Source organism: Acinonyx jubatus, chromosome C1 (assembly GCF_027475565.1).
Source record: "Acinonyx jubatus isolate Ajub_Pintada_27869175 chromosome C1, VMU_Ajub_asm_v1.0, whole genome shotgun sequence".
NCBI classification, from domain to species: Eukaryota; Metazoa; Chordata; class Mammalia; order Carnivora; family Felidae; genus Acinonyx; species Acinonyx jubatus.
The window spans coordinates 203,093,661-203,112,808 of record NC_069381.1 but is presented as its reverse complement, the minus strand read 5'-3'; the positions used below and the strand labels follow the sequence as shown (position 1 = coordinate 203,112,808).

At 45.3% G+C, this 19,148-nt stretch overlaps 1 protein-coding gene across 3 annotated transcripts in view; it reads right to left on the bottom strand.

The window, feature by feature from the left end:
* Window positions 1-1,123, bottom strand: part of ACSL3 (acyl-CoA synthetase long chain family member 3) — a 74,748-nt gene extending 73,625 nt beyond the window's left edge. For 2 of the 3 annotated variants that reach the window (XM_027049446.2, XM_027049436.2), the window contains exon 1: window positions 983-1,122. The gene's annotated coding sequence lies outside the window, so the exon portion shown is untranslated. Of the gene's footprint in view, window positions 1-982 lie in introns of all 3 variants that reach the window. The other variant, XM_027049465.2, reaches the window with a different exon arrangement.
* Between the last annotated feature and the right edge of the window lie 18,025 nt (window positions 1,124-19,148).

The following is a 19,148-nucleotide window of genomic DNA, read 5'->3' as shown; positions in this document are numbered from 1 at the left end:
GTTAACTGTGTGAAGATATCACGTATAATGCACTTTGTACAGAGCCCGGCATGTAATAAACTCTCAATAAATGTCAACTATTTGTCACTGTATTCAGCCGTAATCGCTTTCGCAAGGCCTATTTCCCTCTCTAGCTGCCATATAATTTTAAAGACGTTGTTCTACCCTTTCCATGTTGGAGGGGCCATACATACAATAGCTTAGAGCACATTTTCTAAATCCAGACCGGGGGAACCAGTTAAATGTCGCTGCGTCTCAGGTGGCTCACCTATGGAGCGGGCCCGATAACTACTCCCCCGCAGGACTGCTGATAGCGAGCACCACCTCAGCGTTACACATTCTATTACTGGATGTGTAATTAAAACGCACTTACGGAAAAGTAAACCTGCAACTCTCAACCCCAACCATCGGCCAACCGTGGCCCCACCAGCCAGGGGGCCAGAACAAATACCAAGGTGGACCCCGCTCACCCACCCAATTTCTGCCCCCAGCCGGCAGCAACAGACACCCCCGCGCGTCCCTCCAGCAGGGTTTCCCGCAATCGCAGGGCTATATCCTCGCAGGGACCGCGTCAAGGCCCACCCAAAGGAAGATGCCAGCACCCCACCCCCCACTGCCCGCCAAGCCGCCCGCCCCTACAGAGCCGGGAAGGACCCAGCGCATCCTTCCTCCCCCGGACTGCGCGGACGCCCGCGCTGCGGTTCCCCCAGCTCACGTGAGCCCTTCGGCCCAGGCCCCAGTCACCCGCTTCCCGGACCCCACGGCGGCGCCTCCCACCCTGCCCGGCTGCCTCCCCCACTACGCCGCGGGCCGCCACGCGACCCCGCGGCCCGGCTCCGCGGCCTCGTCGGGCACGCGGGGCCCCCCGGGCCGCTCGCGTCCCACCTCCAAGCCCGGGAGGCTCTCGGGCCCAGCCCCGCCGCACGCCGAGGCCGCGCCGCCGACCGGCCCCCGCCGCTCCCACAACGGGCGCCGCACTCACCGCGACGCAGGAGCCCCCGTTCTTCCAGCCTCGGGCCCGCGCAGGCCTGGCTGCGCCCCAGAGAATTCACGCCCCGTGCCGCCTCCTGGGGACCCCGGCGCAGCCGCCGCGCCCGCACTGCGAGAGGACGACCTTCTGCTACCCCGGCCGCAGCCGCCGCCGCCGCGGCCACCACCGCCTCGTCCCAGCCCCGGCCGCGGCGACACACTCGCAGGCGCCGGCAGACCAGCGTCTGTTGAGCCGAACCGCCCGGGACGCGCACCCCCGGCCGGCGCTCGTTGCATATGCAGAGAGGCCGCCGCCCATTGGCCCGCGGGCGGTGGCGCGTGCGGGGCTGGGCCTATCGAATTCCGGCCGGGGAGCGCGGCGCGGTCGGCCCGGGGCGGGACGGGGTTACTACGGGTCATTCGGCGGAGCCGCCGAGGACGGGACCCAGCCGCCACCGGCGCGGGGCGGAGACCCGGTCGGCGGGAGGGATCGGACCGCAGCGGCGGGGGGGAGGGGAGGCGGGCTCTGCGGCCGAGACGTGGGCGGAGGACAGGCGGGTCCAGCGGGGTCTGCAGTAGGGCCGCCCCCTCAGGGGGAAAAGACCGCCCCTCCCCAAAAAAAGAACTGGAAATGCACTGTTGCTGCTGTGGTGTTTAAATCTTAACATCGACCATGCGATAATACGCGTATTCTTTTCACGCTTAAGCGCATCACTATCCTTTTCTTCTTGCACACGTTTTTGGCAAATTTTGTAAAATAAAATGATTTTCGGAAATAATCGGAAGCGAGAGGGGCTCCTTTATTATTTCTCTTGTTTTGGCCCCACTTAACCCGGTAAATAGCCCATCAAGATTTGATTGTTTTCAAGGGATAAAGTTTATTCCACATTATTGTTTTTAGACATTCTTCTTCTGCATCCAGAAGTGTTTCTGTGTTTTAAAGAGTTTGTCCTTATATCTCATTTTAAACACTGCAAAGCAAAAAGGACAGGAGTGCAGGTACACCGCCTCCCCACAAGCAAACAAATGCAAACCAAAACACAAATGACTAACACAAAAACTACAGTGCTCTGAAAAAAAAAGATGCCTTTCGTTACCCACTAGTAGGAGGGTTGGGCTTTTTTTTTTTTTTTAACCCACCAAAATGTTTAATTGGTCTGGGAACAAAGTTATAACAATAAGTCAGATGTGATACCACAGGAAATAAAACTGATTTGGAGGGTTTTATTTTTTTTATTTTTTTATTTTTAGTGAAGGAGCTAGAAATAGCTACTTAAATAGTAAATCTCCCCGCTATGCAAAACTTTTCTTTAAGTAGGTGAAAGGTGACGTTTCTGAGCCAGCCGGAGGCTAAAAGCAAGGGCGCACTTCCCAAGAGAATCTCTAAAATCAGCGAGGCAGTCTGAACTTGAACTCGGTGGAGCGTTGATGCACACAGCAAAGAAAGCTCTCTCACCTTGGGCCCCAGGCCAATTTAGCTACCTAAAGGAATGGCTACCTGACTCAGGCAACCTGTTCTTCCACTAGGAAATATGTTCAGTTGCTGCTAGTCTATAGAAATGCTATCAAAGGACGGACTCCGGGGACGCCTGGGTGGCTCAGTCGGTTAAGCGTCCGACTTTGGCTCAGGTCATGATCTCACAGTTTCATGGGTTCGAGCCCCACCTCAGGCTCTCTCTCTGTCTCTTCCTCCCTCCCCCGCTCTTACTCTCTCTGTCTCTCTCAAAATAAACTTAAAAATAGTTATTTAAAAAAAAGTTTTCAGTATATTTTAATTTTTATCTAGAGCTTGTGAGAGTTATAGGATTTGCCTTCACTTTCCTTTTAGAAAAATTCAATTCAGAAACTATAACGGCCAACTAAATGAAAGCATCCAACAGTACCTTTTATAGCTTTGTTATTTTTCCAAATTACAGGGGAATCCAGGGAGATATCTTTGTAATTCTCAAGAACACTTAATGATCTGTTTTATTTGAAGGGTCGCAGAAATAGTCTGTGACCGCCTGGCTAACTACTGCTAACATTTTCCATAATCATTATAATGTAAAACCAGGGCCAGCTGATGTTCAAAAGTGTAACAGAAGCCTTTTTTGTTCTTTCACTTCTGGGGAATGAGAAGGGGTGGGAGGAGCTGAGGTAGCACGGGATACTATAGGTTTGAGTTACGATGGTTCTGGCTCCAAGGATCAGAACAATCAACAAAAAACGATGACCTTTATTTGCGTCACATAAAGATTACTCCAGAGGCAGGGCAAGTCCGAGATGAGTCCAGAGACTTTGCCCTGTCGCTGAGGATCAGAGCTTTTACCACCTTTCACTGTCAGTCTCAGCATATCGGCTTCATCACAGATGGCAGCCACAGTGTCAAGTGTCACATGAAAACACAACAGCAAGTGGCCCAAACGTAGAGGCACGTTCCCTAAGGCCATTTCTTATTAAGGTGGAAACCCTTCGTCAGAAGGCTCGCGACAGACCGCTCCTCAAGTCCCATTGGCTGGAATTAGGTCACATGTTCATAGCCTAGCCGCAAGGGAGGCTGGGAAGGGTGGGCCTTCCCGGCCTCCCTAATGGGAGGCAGGCACTGTCAACGTGGAAGCAGACAGGGAACGAATAAATGTGGGAAGGCCTCCAGTAACTGCCACAGATAACACCTGAAAGTACTTCTCTCTGACACAAAGTGCTTAAACAATAAAACCATCTATTATCTCGCTTAAAATGGTCAGAGGAAAGCACTTCCGGGGTTGCTTCAAAGGCTCAACTGGTGTTATTGAGAGCCTAGATTCTTCTTTCTCTGCGTTCTGCCAAGCTCAGTGTTTATGTTCTTTCCCTTCATGATTTTGCTAGCAAGTGAAATGCTCTGATAAACTGAGCCCCCTCACAGATCACCTACCAGGGCTGGGAAAGGACAGTCTAGCAGCTGGACACAGCATCATTTGACCTCCAGTTCAAACTGTAAGAAGGGCACTGTGAAGGACAGGGCCCACCCCAAAAGAGGATCATCCTCAAGCTGGCTCTTTAGCACTGTCCTTTAAGGGACCTTTAAGAGTTTTATCAGGCAGGGCATGCCTAGTTGGCTCCTTTGGTAGACCAGGCAGCACTTGATCTCAGGGCCATGAGGTTAAGCCCCCCCGTTCTGCTTACCTTTTTTTCTTCTTTCTTTCTTCTAAGGAGGTTTTTTTTTAATTTTTTAAATTTTATTTATTTTTAAAAATTTTTGTTAACATTTATTTATTTTTTGAGAGACAGAGCATGAGCGGGAGAGGGGCAGAGAGAAAGGGAGACACAGATTCCGAAGCAGGCCCCAGACTCTGAGCAGTCAGCACAGAGCCAGACACAGAGCTCGAACTCAGTGACTGCGAGATGGTGACCTGAGCCGAAGACAGATGCTTAACCGACTGAGCCGCCCAGGCATCCCTCTGCTTACTTTTTTAAAAAAGAGTTTTATCGGGCAGTACTTACCGGGGAGGAAGTAGTATGATAGGACCTGTGGATCCCGTAGTCACATGCCCATCATTGCTACTCTGCCATAAAATGGGTCCCTTAGTAGCAGACAAATGTTACACAAGATTCCATGATGGCAAATCAGGCACTCTGTGAGCCAAGACTCAGTGGGCAGGATTGGCAAATCCATACAAAGATTCTGTAGCAGCCCCAGTAAAGACAAATAATTGCCCTACACACTGGTAGGGAGAAAGCCCTGAGGTGGAGATTCACAGGTGCCATCAGCATATACTGGACATATGAGCGATAAGATATGTGCAGGGCACCAACACAGCTGCTACAAGTGGGCAATCAATTGTGTCTACCATTTATCTTTTTGTTGGGGGGAAAAAATGGAATGTATTTCAAGGAATTTTCCAGTTACTGAATTTCAAGGAAAGAATCAGGAGAATTCTAAGAGGTCCTGTGTGTCCAAATCCTGTGGTCCTGTCTTTCTAGAAAGCCCTTTGTAACATAGGCATCAGATTCAGGAGGAAAGTGCATGGTGATCATGACGTAAGATATCACAGTGGGATACCCTCCTACCCACTCTATATAAAGACCTCTAGGGATTGAGATTCTTAATGTCAGTGTCCTCAATGACACTAGATTGCATAAACACTCTTATCAGTATGAATCTATTCCCAGCCCTACCCATCAGAATTCCATAAAAATAAGCTAATGTTAATTATCTTTATATATATATATATATATATATATATATATGTTTATTTATTTTGAGAGAGAGAGAAAGAGAGCATGAGCAGGGGAGGGACAGGGAAAAAGGGAGAGAGAGAATCCCAAGCAGGCACTGCTCTGTCAGCACAGAGTCCGATGAAGGGCTCAGTCTCATGAACCATGAGATCATGACCTGAGCCAAAATCAAGAGTCAGACACTTAACTAACTGAGCCACCCAGACACCCCTAATTAGCTTTTGAAAGTAACAACACATACTTTCTCATACCAAGTTCATTTTGATTAAGGATAATTTCCAATTAAGGAAGTGAACATTTTTTTTAAACATGTATTCATTTTTGAGAGCGCACAAGTGGGGGAGGGGCAAGGGGAGGGGGACAGAAGATCCGAAGTGGACTCTGTGCTGACAGGCTGACAGCAGCAAGCCCAATGTGGGGCTCGAACTCACTAACTGCAAGATCATAACCTGAGTTGAAGTGACACTTAACCCGACTGAGCCACCCAGGTGCCCCTAAGGCAGTGAAATTTATTAGCTACACATTTGTCTGTGTCTTAAAGTCTCTTTAAATCCACTGTTGGGCTTGTTTGCTGCTCTATGTGGGAGTCTCAACATATATAGAGTCTTATAATGTCTTCATTAAACTTTATAATTTTTCAATTCATTTGAATATAGACATAAAGAACTCTGAATTCAGGAAGTTATAGTAAACTCTCCAAAATAGTTGGTTTTCTAGTATTTTTTAAAGGTATTCTGGAATAGAGACTTGATATGTTTGATTAAAAAGAGATAACTGAGACATAGCAGTTAGAATTAAGTTTGACTGTATGTAACTGAGAATGCAAAATAATAGTGGCTGAAGAATACAAGGACTTTAATTCCACTTAAAAGGAGTATGGAAACTCCATGTAATCATCAGGGACCCAAGATGATTCTCTCTTTCTGCTATTATTCCTCATGTGTGGCTTTTTCATGTGTGACTTCCCTACTCAAGGTCATAAAATAGCTGCCAGAGCTCCCGCCATCACATCTACCTTCCAGGCATCAGGAACAAAGAAAAGAAGATTGTAAAAGGCATGCAACTCCCAGTAAGTCTCTTTAGGCAATTAAAAGAATTATGAAATTGTTTTTCCATTTTCCATTTTTTGGTTTTTCCATTTTCTGGTCAACGTGCCATTGACCAGAATAGACTGGGATGTGAAATCTCCCAGAAGCACACATTACCATCCTAAATGAAATCATGTTTCTGTTACTAACCATGAAGGGAAGTTATTGGGTAAGTTATTGGGTAAGGGAAGTTATTGGGTAAGCAACCTATAGTCTGCCCCCCCCCCCCTTGATAAAGATGGGGCAGTTGATGGAAACCATAATATGTTGAGCACTGAAATACATGCCTTTATTTTATTTTATTTTATTTTATTTTATTTCATTTCATTTCATTTTATTGGTTTATTTATTTATTTTGAGAGAGAGAGAGAGAAAGCAGGTGAAGGGCAGAGAGAAGGAAAGACAGAATCTCAAAAAGGCTCCATGCCATCAGCACAGAGCCCAATGTGGGGCTTGAACGCACTGTGAGATCATGACCTGATCTGAGATCAAGAGTTGGACACTTAACTGACTGAGCCACTCAGGTTCCCCTGAAATACATGCCTTTAACCTGATGTTGTTCAAGTTTTCCTAGGGCCAACGAAAGTGCTCCTGTTCATTTCTCCCTTTGATTTAGAAGTTTGTGACAATAGAGGGCAACTGTTCTACATTTTTCTGACAAAGAGCTTTCATATAATTGTGAGATTATATGTCCTTCTCTTCTTGGGAACCATCGGTCTTAATTTTCTTCACAGTTCCTTACTGAACTTCATGCTTTCATCCTTTTTGCTTCTTTTTTCTGGACCTGCTATAGTTTCTTTATATCATTATAAAATGTTTGGAAGCCAAGCTGGGATTCAATGCTCTAATTAATTGCACATTAGTTCAAGATATTTCTGTGCCACTAGGTGACAGGTACTGTGCCAGATGCTGCAAATATAGCACTTATCAAGACAGAAAAGGTCCTGACCCTTAAGGAGTTTATATTCTAAGATAGGATCACTATAATAAATAAATAAAAATAGTGAAAGAAGATAATTACAGAGTCAAAGACGCTCGTTAGACCTTAGGATAACTGGAAGAAAGGAAGACCAGAGACACTTTTGGATAAAGAGGTCAGCGATGACAACTCAGAGAGGTGACACTGCAGCCCTGATGAGGAACTGGCTGAGAGTTTTGGCAGGAAAACCATCTTCCCGCTCTAGAGAGCTTTTCCCAGAGCCTAGAGACATATACTTGTATCACGTGAACTTGACCTGGCCTTTTTAGGAATCCTGCCCAGTTTGCAGAATCAATAAATGTAACGAGGACCACAGTCCTATCATCTAAAGCTTCATTAGATCTTGCTTTGTCATTTAAGGCATTTAATTTAAATGTCAAGTGCTCTGTGAAGCTCCCAAGCAAAATGACACGTCCCATTTTCTGTGCTTTGTTTGTGCCATTGGGTTATTGGTTAGGCCTCTTTAGGTTCCAAAGAATAGGAAACGGAAATTAAACTTGCTTAAGCAAATGGCATTTATTGGCTTACAAAATTGAAGGGAGTTTATCTACCCGTAGGGACAGCTTGATAAGGAGCTCGAAAGAAATCAGAAAGTGCAATTTGGACTCTCTCTCCATTCCGCAGGTCGGCTTCCTTTGGTGCCTGTGTTTGAACCCCCCCCCCCCCCCCCCCCAGCAGTAAGACTGCTGGAGGCCCTTGCCTACTCGGAGCCCACAGGAAACTCAGGGTCTCTTCCCAGAAATCTCTTTTCCGCTTGAGCTTCTGTGCGTCCCTCCCTGCCCAATCTGCGTGCCCGGAACACCCCGCTCTGTCCCGACCTGATTGACTTGCTCCCCCCTGGGACGTGAGAGTGGGGTTCAGGAATCCACACCCCAAAGGCACTGAGGCAGTGTGGTGGAAAGGCAGACGTAGCTCTTCCCCAGGGAAATCAGAGCGCGTCACTAGTCAAGGTGAAAGGAAACAAGGACATCAGATGGCACCACCATGAGCTCTTGTGCTGTCTCGAGGCCAGTTGTGTCTTTCTCTTCCTCTGATTCCGTGCTGAGCTGTTCGACACGAAACGTTATTTCGCCTGTGACGGCTTTCGTTTATCTTAATGTTCATTCTTTCTATGAATGCTACTGAATTCATACTTAAACGTTTCAATCCACATTTAACTGACCATTTCGCAGGCCTTCTAAACCCTTCCAGTCTGCTCAACCTGGGAGCTCGTAAGACATGCAGAATCTCAAGCCCAGACCTACTAACACCAGATGTTCATTTTAACAAGATTGTTCAGGTCATTCACAGACACATTAAAAATTGAGAATCACTGGTCTCCGGGTCTAACTAGCGCCATCCACTGGAAATCTAATGGAAGCCACATATGTGATTTCATATTTTCTAGTAACCACACTTAAAAAGTTCGAAGAAGGGGCGCCTGGGTGGCTCAGTCGGTTGAGCGTCCGACTTCAGCTCAGGTCACGATCTCACTGACCGTGAGTTCGAGCCCCGCGTCGGGCTCTGGGCTGATGGCTCGGAGCCTGGAGCCCGCTTCCGGTTCTGTGTCTCCCTCTCTCTCTGCCCCTCCCCCGTTCATGCTCTGTCTCTCTCTGTCTCAAAAATAAATAAACGTTAAAAAAAATTAAAAAAAAAAAAGTTCGAAGAAAAGAGCCAAATTCATTTTAGTAATACATTTCATGTGACTCAACATATCCCGAATATCATCATCTCAACGTATAATCAATATAAAAAATATTAATGAAAAACTATTAGAGGGTGCTCTTTTAACCTGGGTATGTATACATATTTATATTTATATTTTATACATACAGTATACCTCAGTTTGGACTAACCCCCTCCAAGTGCTCGATAGCCACACATGGTTAGTGGTTACCATATTGATCACCCCAGCTCTAGACTGTAAGATGCATGAAAACAACAGATAGCATGTGTTTCACTCTCCACTGTATCCCAGCGCCTAGCCCAGTGCCTGACAGGTAGGAAGCACTCACTAAATGCTTGTTGAATTCATAAATTGACAGGAGAGATGTTTAAAATATTTAACCAGCACAGCAAAAGCACTGACCAAAGAGTATAGGTCCCCCGTACCAGTCACAATTGACACAGGGCGTCGACAACCATAACTGCTACATCGGTGAGGGCAGACATAGCACCAGCCAAGAGTATGTGCCCGGGTCCAATCCCTTCGTATCTCAAATGAGGACACAGAGTCCAGACAGGTAAGTGATTTGTGCATAGTCACCCGTTCTTTATGCACAAAGCTAGGATTAGACATTCAGGTCTCAACTTCCAACCCAGAAAGCCTTCCACTAAATTCATTCATTAGCGAGAACCTATTGTGTGCAGAATCACCCTGGGGGGGGGGGGAGGGGGGCACAGCAGGAGAAGAAACAAAGAGGAATGATATTCCTGTGCATCCAAGGACACCCCAGCCGACTAAGATCATTTTCTTTTTCAGTGGACCAGAAACCTCAACTCCAGCTCATTTAAATTAAAAAGGCATGTATTCAGTCACGTAATTGGAGCCCTGGAGGTAGAGTTTCCTTCTGGTGCAACTTCATCTAGACTCCCTTGTCATCAGGCTCCTCTGTATTTCTGCCCCTCTGGGCTTGTCTTTCTTCATAGGTTGACTTCACCAGACCGGTAACCCCTAGCTCTGAACTACCCTTCCTCAAATCGCCAAATTAAGCCCGAGGAAAAAAATAGCTATCTTTTTCAGAAATCCTGGGAAACATCTTCTTGCATTGTGTTGACTGTGATAAGACTAATCTGCTATGCTTACCTCAAAAACAGCTATGTGTGCAGGGAGATAAAATATTCTTGCTCAAGGTAGTCAGGGCCTGTCCCCAGAGCTGAGAGTGGGGCCACCAGGGGTAGGCGGCACGTAGGCTTGAGGTGAGGAAGAAGTTGGAGTAAACTTACCTTACACTGGGTAGAGAATGCTGGTGTGCAAAACACAGCAATGCCCGCTCCTGAACCTGTGTTGCTGTTGTTGTTTAATGTCTATTTATTTTTGAGAGAGAGAGCGGGGGAGGAGCAAAGAGAGAGGAAGACACAGAATCTGAAGTGGGCTCCGGGCTCTGAGCTGGCAGCATGCAGCCCATCTTGGGGCTCGAACTTATGAACCATGAGATCATGTCCTGAGCTGAAGCCAGCCGTTCAACCGGCTGGGCCACCCAGGTGCCCCAAGAACCTGTGTTTTTTAATTAAATTACCCTACCTTCAAAAAGGTACAAGTCAATCTGAAATATCCCTTTTCTCCTCTCTCATCTTTCTCTCTCCTCCATTTTTCTTTCCTTCCTTCTTCCCTTTCCATTCTCTTAAAGGTGGAAACATCAGGCAGACAGAATAGAGAGCTATGGGCAAAATCAAAACAGAGAAGTCATTTCAGGGTTTCTTTTTTCTCCTTCAGATATTGACTTGAAAACCTTTATTATTTCTATTTGTCTTACTATTATAAACACAGTTTTAGTCTAGAAATTTGTCATGAAGACCATGTACCTGACTTCAAAAAAAAAAATCTACACGTGAAAATTGTTCATTTACATCTTGCTAGTTTATTCCTGGTTACACTAAATCTCTAATGACTGAAAACATTCCTGGACTCCGTGAACAAATACGAAAACATTTTATATGTTTTATATTTTATCTGCTTTATATACTTTCTATGTAATTTCTAAACCACCACACCCTGGTATTGATTACATCACACCTTGCTCAAGAGGGTATTTCTTAAACGAATACACATTGCTGAAAATATCAAAGGTTAAAAGCACAGTGAGGGCACCTAATTTATTTAGGAAAGCCTTCCCATGACTTTAATATCTTGTTGCTCAAAATGTGTTCCCATGGTCAGGCAACATCAACTTCACCCAGGAATTTAGTCGAAATGCAGCCTCTCCAGCCCTTCCCCAGATCTACTGAATCAGAATCTGCATTGTAACATAACAAGATCCCTAGGTGATTCCTGTGAGTCTGAGAAGCACTGATTCACCATTGGTGTCAGCTTTTCTACCACCAGCTGGAGATAATGCTGGCCACTGAAACGAGCCAGGCATCGAAAGGAGAAAAAAACCACAGGCCCAGAGACCCAATAGAGCGTCTCCAATTTCTGGTGACTGGGCACTTAAGTAATCGGTATGCCAAACGTGGGGCTTGAACTCATGACCGCAAGATCAGCGGTCACGTGCCCTACCAACTGAGGCAGCCAGGTGCCCCATCCAATGTAACGCTTCTTATTACCGCTATCAAAGCAGCTCTGAAAAATAGTAGTTTCCCTCAATACTTTAGGCTATAACAAAGACCTCGCTCTCTCCCTCTCTCTCTCTCTCAAAAATAAATAAAAACATTATTTAAAAAAAAAAGCCACCACTTCCCTTTGAGAACGGGCTCCTCGCCATCCTGTGCATTGTGTTTCTGGTGACCAAGCCTTCCCCACACTGGCCACGGAGGTGAGTAAAAACCCCAACCTGCCATCAGAACGTCCTATCCCTCAATACCTCCATACCTACGGTTTGGTTTAAGGGCAGTCACATGATCTAAGCAGGCCCAGTCATTCCAACTCTAGCATTTGGCTTCTTTATACAGAGGCTGAGTTGGGATGGTTTAAGCCTGAAGTTTACCGAGTCCAAATCAACTCTCTCTCAGAAACCATCAGGCCAGCACAGCCCAGGGAAGAAATGAAGGTGAGAAACCCCCAAAGGTGGTGGTTCTTGAGGTCAGCATCGACCACTATCTTGACGGGTAAAATGAATCAGGACATGTGTGTGCTTGCCGAAGCCGGTGTTGGGTCATTCACAACTCAGACGTCCTAATACACACACAGGAAAATGAAAGGAGATTTTCAAAATGAAATTCACTGAAGCCTTGGAAGGTAGCTTCTCACTCTTGGGAAATCGAGAGTTATATCTTTCGTAAACAGACTCATTCAGCCTTTTACCAGGAGTCTGCCTACGTGCCACCTTCCCATCTCTGTAGAGCAGGAATCGTATTTCCAGGGCTTCCTTTTCTTCCTGCACTAGGTCAGGCAAGCTCAGGTTTCTGAGTAAACACGGTAAAAAAGAAGTTAATGCAGTGTTTCCTTTTAGACACATCTTCTGTCTGAGTCACTCTTTCCTCCTCTGTCCTGATTAACTGGCTGAATGGCGTGAAGTGTCCATTGACGATTCTCTAAGTCAAAATGTTAAGATGAGAAAATAGCACTCGTGTATTGAATCAGTGTTTTACGTGCATATTATTTTAATTATTAAAATAAATACCCCAGTGACACTAACAGGATTTGAAAAGCAGGGATGGAAGACCTGGGAAGGCAGGAAGGCTTGCTTTTGACCTGGCCCTGCTGAGTCCTTAGCCCCAAACACACTCAACACCCTGGCAGCCCAGCCCTCCTTATTCAGGCTTGTGTACAAAGATTTCCTGCCCCTCCTCACCCTTTGAAACTTGCTTATCCTGTATCTCATTACCTAAAGGCATTTTCTGGTTTTTTCTAATCCTTTAGTCGTAGGACAGTGACGCGGAAAAGTTTCTAAAATATACTGTTGCTTTGCAAGACACATAATGAAAGTGGAAAGCAAAAAGGACCGGGAAAGTACACAACATGACTGGGGGGGTGGGGGTGGGAGGACGGGCGGACAATGTGGAGGGGAGATGGTACAGTGAGGCTGGAGTTTACCCTTTTGTTCTTTATATTTCTGTATTTTCTGGATCTTTTACATTAAGCACCTATTTATATATTACTTATGTAATTTTAAAAAATGTATGGGAAAAAAACATGAGAAAAATCCATAGTATAGTTTATTCTTTTACCCGGACACTGTTCAGTAGCAACCTTTTGGAGAAGACTGCTAAATTACTAGAAGGGATTTGAAGGAAGGAGCAAGTTGAGATATCCTTGGGGTTGGGGGACAGAGAGAGAGGGGAAGGGATTCTGTAGCTGGGCCTTTACCCTTCGTGTGGATGCAGGCAGATCCCATTCACTCCATAGCCGTCATGTAAAACAAATCTCGACGTTCTTTTTTGCGTCCATACTGGGTTATAAGTGTTTAAAAATGCAAACTGAACATGGGATGGCCTCTAGAGGGGGATGATCAAGGGAAAGACAGGGGACTTTTTGCATTCTCTATATTTCAATGTCTACCAGAAGAATGTATTCAAGTGTGCATAGTAATTAAAATTAATATGAAACAAAATCAATTTTGAAACATGTTTTTGGTGAGTGAGAATGGGATGGGGACCAAATGTGCCCCATCTGTGGGCTTTTTTGTTTTTTGTTTTTAATTTTTAAAATTTATTTTGAGAGAGAGAGAGAGCCAGGGGAGGGACAGAGAGAGAAAGAGAGGGAATCCTAAGCAGCCTCTGCCCTGTCGGCCGAGAGCCCAACCTCAGGAACAGTGAGGTCATGACCTGAGGGGAAGCCAAGAATCAGATGCTTAACAACTGCACCACCCAGGTGCCTCATAGATGTGCCCCATCTAAGTGGGCCATAGTTTGAGACCCAGAACTCCCTCTAGGGTACTCTTTCCTCTGCTACATGTCCAGAGGGTCAATGACCTCAAGCCCAGAGGGTCACTGGGTGAAATGATTTAGATGGAAGGAAACATACCCTTGTCACAGGACCACAGAACCAGGGGTCTGTGCATTCATTTTTTTTTTTTTTTTTCTAGATTTCCTGACTACCCTGATTTCAGAACTAATAAAGCCTCCTTCGGTTGCCAGTGACAGATACCCAGACTGGATTACCTTATTCAAAAAGGAGAATTTATTTTATGACAAGCAACAAAACAAAACAGGCTTTCACTTCATGCAAAGTTGGATTTGGCGCTCAAACGTTATCATCAACAATTTGTTTTTCTGCCCCGCGGCTCTTCCTCCTTTTGCCACGGGCTTCATTCTCAAATCTTTTCCCACAAGAAGAAGACCAAGCTGGCAAACAGCCACTGCAGGTTTGTAATTCTGTCTTAGAGTTCCAGCAACCAACCTCAGCGAAAACAGAAAATTTCCATTTCGCTCCAGAGAAAGTCCTGGCGTTTAGTGTCATTCAGTGTCCGGGTTGGGTCATGAGCCTATCCCCGAGCCAACTGCTGGGAAAGGGAAATGGAACACTGACTGGACAGGCCTGGGGCATGTGTCTACCAGTGGTGTGGAAACCGGGGATCAGTCCCACCTGAACCCAAGGGCTGGGTCGATGGAGAAGGGTTGGTGTTCCAAAGACATACCAAGGTACAAAGGGAAAGCATTTCTGGAAAGCAAAAACAAGAAATGTCTACCAGTTTCCCCGACAAATAGTCACCCTGAATCATCAAGTTTCATTATCGTTACTCTCTTTTTTATGTCTCTAATGTCTGTCTGCCATGCTCTGACTTTTGGTTCTCAACCAATTTCTCTTTTCAACCTTGGAGTCTCAAGAAGCTCTTGGGGCATTGCTATTAGCACTGGGAAGGATTGCCTGATAACCCCCTATGATTTGGACTGAGGAAGAACAATTTTCCAGGCAAGGAGCATTTATTCAACATGTGTTTCATTCCTTCTCTGTATCAAATGGCTTGACCCAGTTCCTACCTATACTCAGTAGCCTTGTGATAGTGCTATCCAAGAAAATCAGTATTAAGACATCATGATAAAGAGTAGAGTAGAGTTCTGCACCCTACTGATAGGGCTAATAGAGGAAAGTTATGAAGGAGAAACTTCAAAATTAGCCCAGGGCCGTCAGGACATGCCTAGTTCTAAAAGAATATATTTAAGCTATATCCCTAAGGACATGTAAGGTTTAGGGAGAGGTGGGGGATGAGGGGTTAGATGGACATTCCAGGCGGAGAGAACAATACATATCAAAGCACAAAGGCAAGAGGGGTCAAGGTGCATTTTTGGAATTTTAAGCTGACGGGGATAACTACAGCTCAGGGTATGTATAGGAAAGTGGCCCCGAGAACACGAATGAACTTGTCGGCCATATCAAGCATGGATGTTTGAAAGTTATCTTGCAAGCAAGCATTAGCCCCTGAAAGCTTTAAGGCAGAAGAAAAATATGACCAGGTGTGGTTTCATTCATCCAGTCATTTTCTGGAGAACAATTGCAGAGAAATACGCCTGGAGGCAAGGAGACAAATACAGTCCACTTCATCCTGGTAGGTTTTGATAGGGAGGAATTGAACAAAGCACAGTGGGAGAAAGAAAAGAAAATGATTAGCCGCGTACCAGAGTTAGAATTGACAGGACAGAAAAACTAGGGAGGGTGAAAAGAAGAAGGAGGAGAGGGAGAGGGAGAAGGAGACAGAGACAGAGGAGAAAAGGGGAGAGTCCAAGAGGGTTCCAAGGTTTCTGGCTTGGGTGACTGCTTGGTTAATGCGGTCATTCCAGCAGAAACTAAGGTTTTGGAACAAGATGATGGATACAGTTGGGGACATCCAACTGGAGACAGTATAATGGCTCTAAGAGCTGTCAGGACTGGAATATGTCATTGGGGACCAGGGGTAGCTGAAGCCATGTGCGTGGATGGGTCAGTCCCAGGGATGTATAATATGAAAAGGGAAGTGAGAAGGACAGAACCCTGGGTATGGCCAACATTTAAAAGTCCAGTAAATAATGAGGAGTCAAAAAGAAGACAAAGGGGAAGGGACGAGACACAGAAGGGTGCAGTAAGGATGCCACACACCAGGAGGGGCAGATTCTCTTTAGGAAAACTGCTCCCTCCCCTCCCCACTCCACCTCCTAGCTGCTAACGCTGCAGATTGGGAGTGAAGATAACCAAGGCTTTGGGGATGCTCGGCTGGCTCAGTTGCTGGAGCACGTAACTCTTGATCTCGGGGTCGTGAGTTCAACCCCACAATGGGTGCAGAGATTGCGTAAAAATAAAATCTAAAAAAAAAAAAAAAAAAGGGTTTGAAGAATATGCAGAAAAGCTGCATCCTCTACACTATAAACAGCTTGGTACTTTAACGTCATGTTACTCATTTCTGTTCTATATGGTAACAGGTAATGGGATTTTGGGTTATCGCTTCTGGGTTTTGGGCTATGTTCTAGATAACTGAGGTCACAAATACAAGAAGCATTCCAGTAACACTTTCAAGGCAAAACTTATCTTTATAAACAATCAACTGGACTGGAGAAAACTCAAGTGTCCCTTCAGAACCAGGAAATTCTCCTTCACGGGACCCACAGGGCCCTTCTCCCCTACTAACCTCAATCTGTTACTGCAAAGAAGGAATGGATATCTATGTTTGGGTTGCCTTGATAGGTCGTAGGTAGAGGAACCTACGTATTTAGCCCTGGGGAAGGACTGGACTTGAGCCTAATCCCAGCTCTGTCAGTTAGTAACTATTGGCCATGAGCACCTCTCCGAGCCTTAGTTTCCTTAGTTGTCAAATGGAGACAATAATTTTTACCTCATGACACTGTGTGAAGACAAAGGTGACATGAGATCATCCAATGTGTATAGAGCTCCTTGGTTCATGTCCCAGGTTCCGTGTGAAAAGAATAGAAGAATTATGTAATCAACTTTCCTTTTTATCTTACTGATAGACAGCATGAGATTTGCCATCGGTAAGTGTGCAGTTCAGCAGCATTAATCACATGCACGATGTTGTACAGCCATTATCACCATCCCTTTCTAAAAGTTTCCATCACCCCAAATAGCAACTCTGTACCCATCAAGCAATTAACTCCCATCCTCCCACACCCCCAACCCCTGGCAACCTCGAGTCTACTTTGTTGAGCCTGTAAATTTGCCTATTCTAGATATCTCATGTAAGTGGAATCGTACATGTTTGTTCTTTTGTGTCTGGCTTATTTCAGCTAGTATAACGTTTTCAGAGTTGATCCGTGTTGTGACATGTATCAGAACTTCATTCCTTTTTTATGGCTGAATAATAGTCCAGCATGGGCACGTACAGCATTTTGTTTCCCCCTTTCATCTGTTGATCGACACAGGGGTTGTTTCCATCTTGTGGCTATTGTGAATGATGCGGCTATAAACACTGGTGCACAAGTATCTTTTTGAGTCCCTGCTTCCAATTTTGGGGGGTATATTGACCCGGCATTGCTGGATCATATCGTAATTCTATGTTAAACTTTTTGGGGAAACCACCAAACTTTTTCACAGCATCACACCTTTACACTTCCACCGGCAAGGTACAAGGATTCCAATTTCTCCATATTCTCACCAACACTTGCTTTTTTCTTAAATTATATCCATCCTAGTAGGTGTGAAATGGCATCTCACTGTGGCTTAATCAGCATTTTATTATCTCTGTCAATGAATAAAAAATAGTTCAAATAATCAAATATAACCAACAGTCCAAAGATCATCTGCATGAAGTTTTGTAATATCTGGGCATTATTTGAAAGAGTCTGTGCCACACTAAGCAACGATGATTATCTGGTTTTAAAAATACATTTAAGATAGTAAAGCTCCATGTACATATCTGGCTCTAAAGAGGCTGGAAGTTGGTCCCCGGCTGGGTGACTCCCTGACTGTGACCCACACTGCTAATTAATCTACAGTGACCCATGACTGATCCACTATGACATGTCAAGAAAGGCTGGATGCTTGCTCTAAGGTTGTCTTTCTGATTTATGACTTCCTCAAAACATAAATAATTGTTTTGTTTCAGAAGCTTAACAGTTTTGATCACTGAGAGTTAAAGAGAAATAATAGCAACACACACACACACATAATATATTTATATATTTTTTTTAAATTTTATTTTTCAACGTTTATTTATTTTTGAGACAGAGAGAGACAGAGCATGAACAGGGGAGGGTCAGAGAGAGAGGGAGACACAGAATCGGAAACAGGCTCCAGGCTCTGAGCCATCAGCCCAGAGCCCGACGCGGGGCTGGAACTCACGGACCGCGAGATTGTGACCTGAGCTGAAGTCGGACGCTTAACCGACTGAGCCACCCAGGCGCCCCTATATTTATATTTTAAATGGTATATATATTTTAAGAAATAACAGCAATATTATTAATGGTCACTAACGGACAGAGGAAGTGATGCTGAACTTGAATCTTTAGGAGGCGTACAAATTACAAGGACCAGCCTAACCGCCAATAGATTTATAAACATTTTTTTAAAAATTTTTTTTTCAACGTTTATTTATTTTTGGGACAGAGAGAGACAGAGCATGAACGGGGGAGGGGCAGAGAGAGAGGGAGACACAGAATCGGAAACAGGCTCCACGCTCTGAGCCATCAGCCCAGAGCCTGACGCGGGGCTCGAACTCACGGACCGCGGGATCGTGACCTGGCTGAAGTCGGACGCTTAACCGACTGCGCCACCCAGGCGCCCCTTTATAAACATTTTTTGAAAGATAGTCAACTGGGCTATCAAGAGCCTCAGCCCTTGAATTTATAACACCTAGAAAAGGAGGATCTTATTTATTTTAGCTCTTTTAATAATCCAAAGAACTCTCTCGTAGGTATTATTAATGTTCTTAGTTTGTATGAGGAAATAGTCTTGGCGATATTAAGAAACTCGCCCAAGTGATTGAACCAAGATCAAGTCCATTTGACTTCTGAGCCGCCTTCATGCAAGAAGCAAATGTGAGCTGAATGGAGAAGGTGCTGTCAGAGTAGCTGTGTTGGTTTCCTGGGGCCACAGTCACAAGGTACCACCAAATATGTGGCTAAAACAACAGACATTCATCGTCTCACAGTTCTGGAGGCCAGAAGTCCAAAATCAAGGTGTCTGCATGGTTGGTTCCTTCAAGGGCTATGAGGGAGAATCTGTTCTGTGTCTTCTCTCCCAGCCTCTGGTGGCCTTGGGCATTCCTTGGCTTGTAGATGGCATTCCCCTAGTATCTTCAGATGGCTCTCCCTCTGTGTCTGTTTTCCTCTCTGACCCCAACGCCCCTTTTTATGGAAACGCCAGTTGTATTAGATTAAGGCCCACCCTAATGACCCCATTTTTTCACTTGATT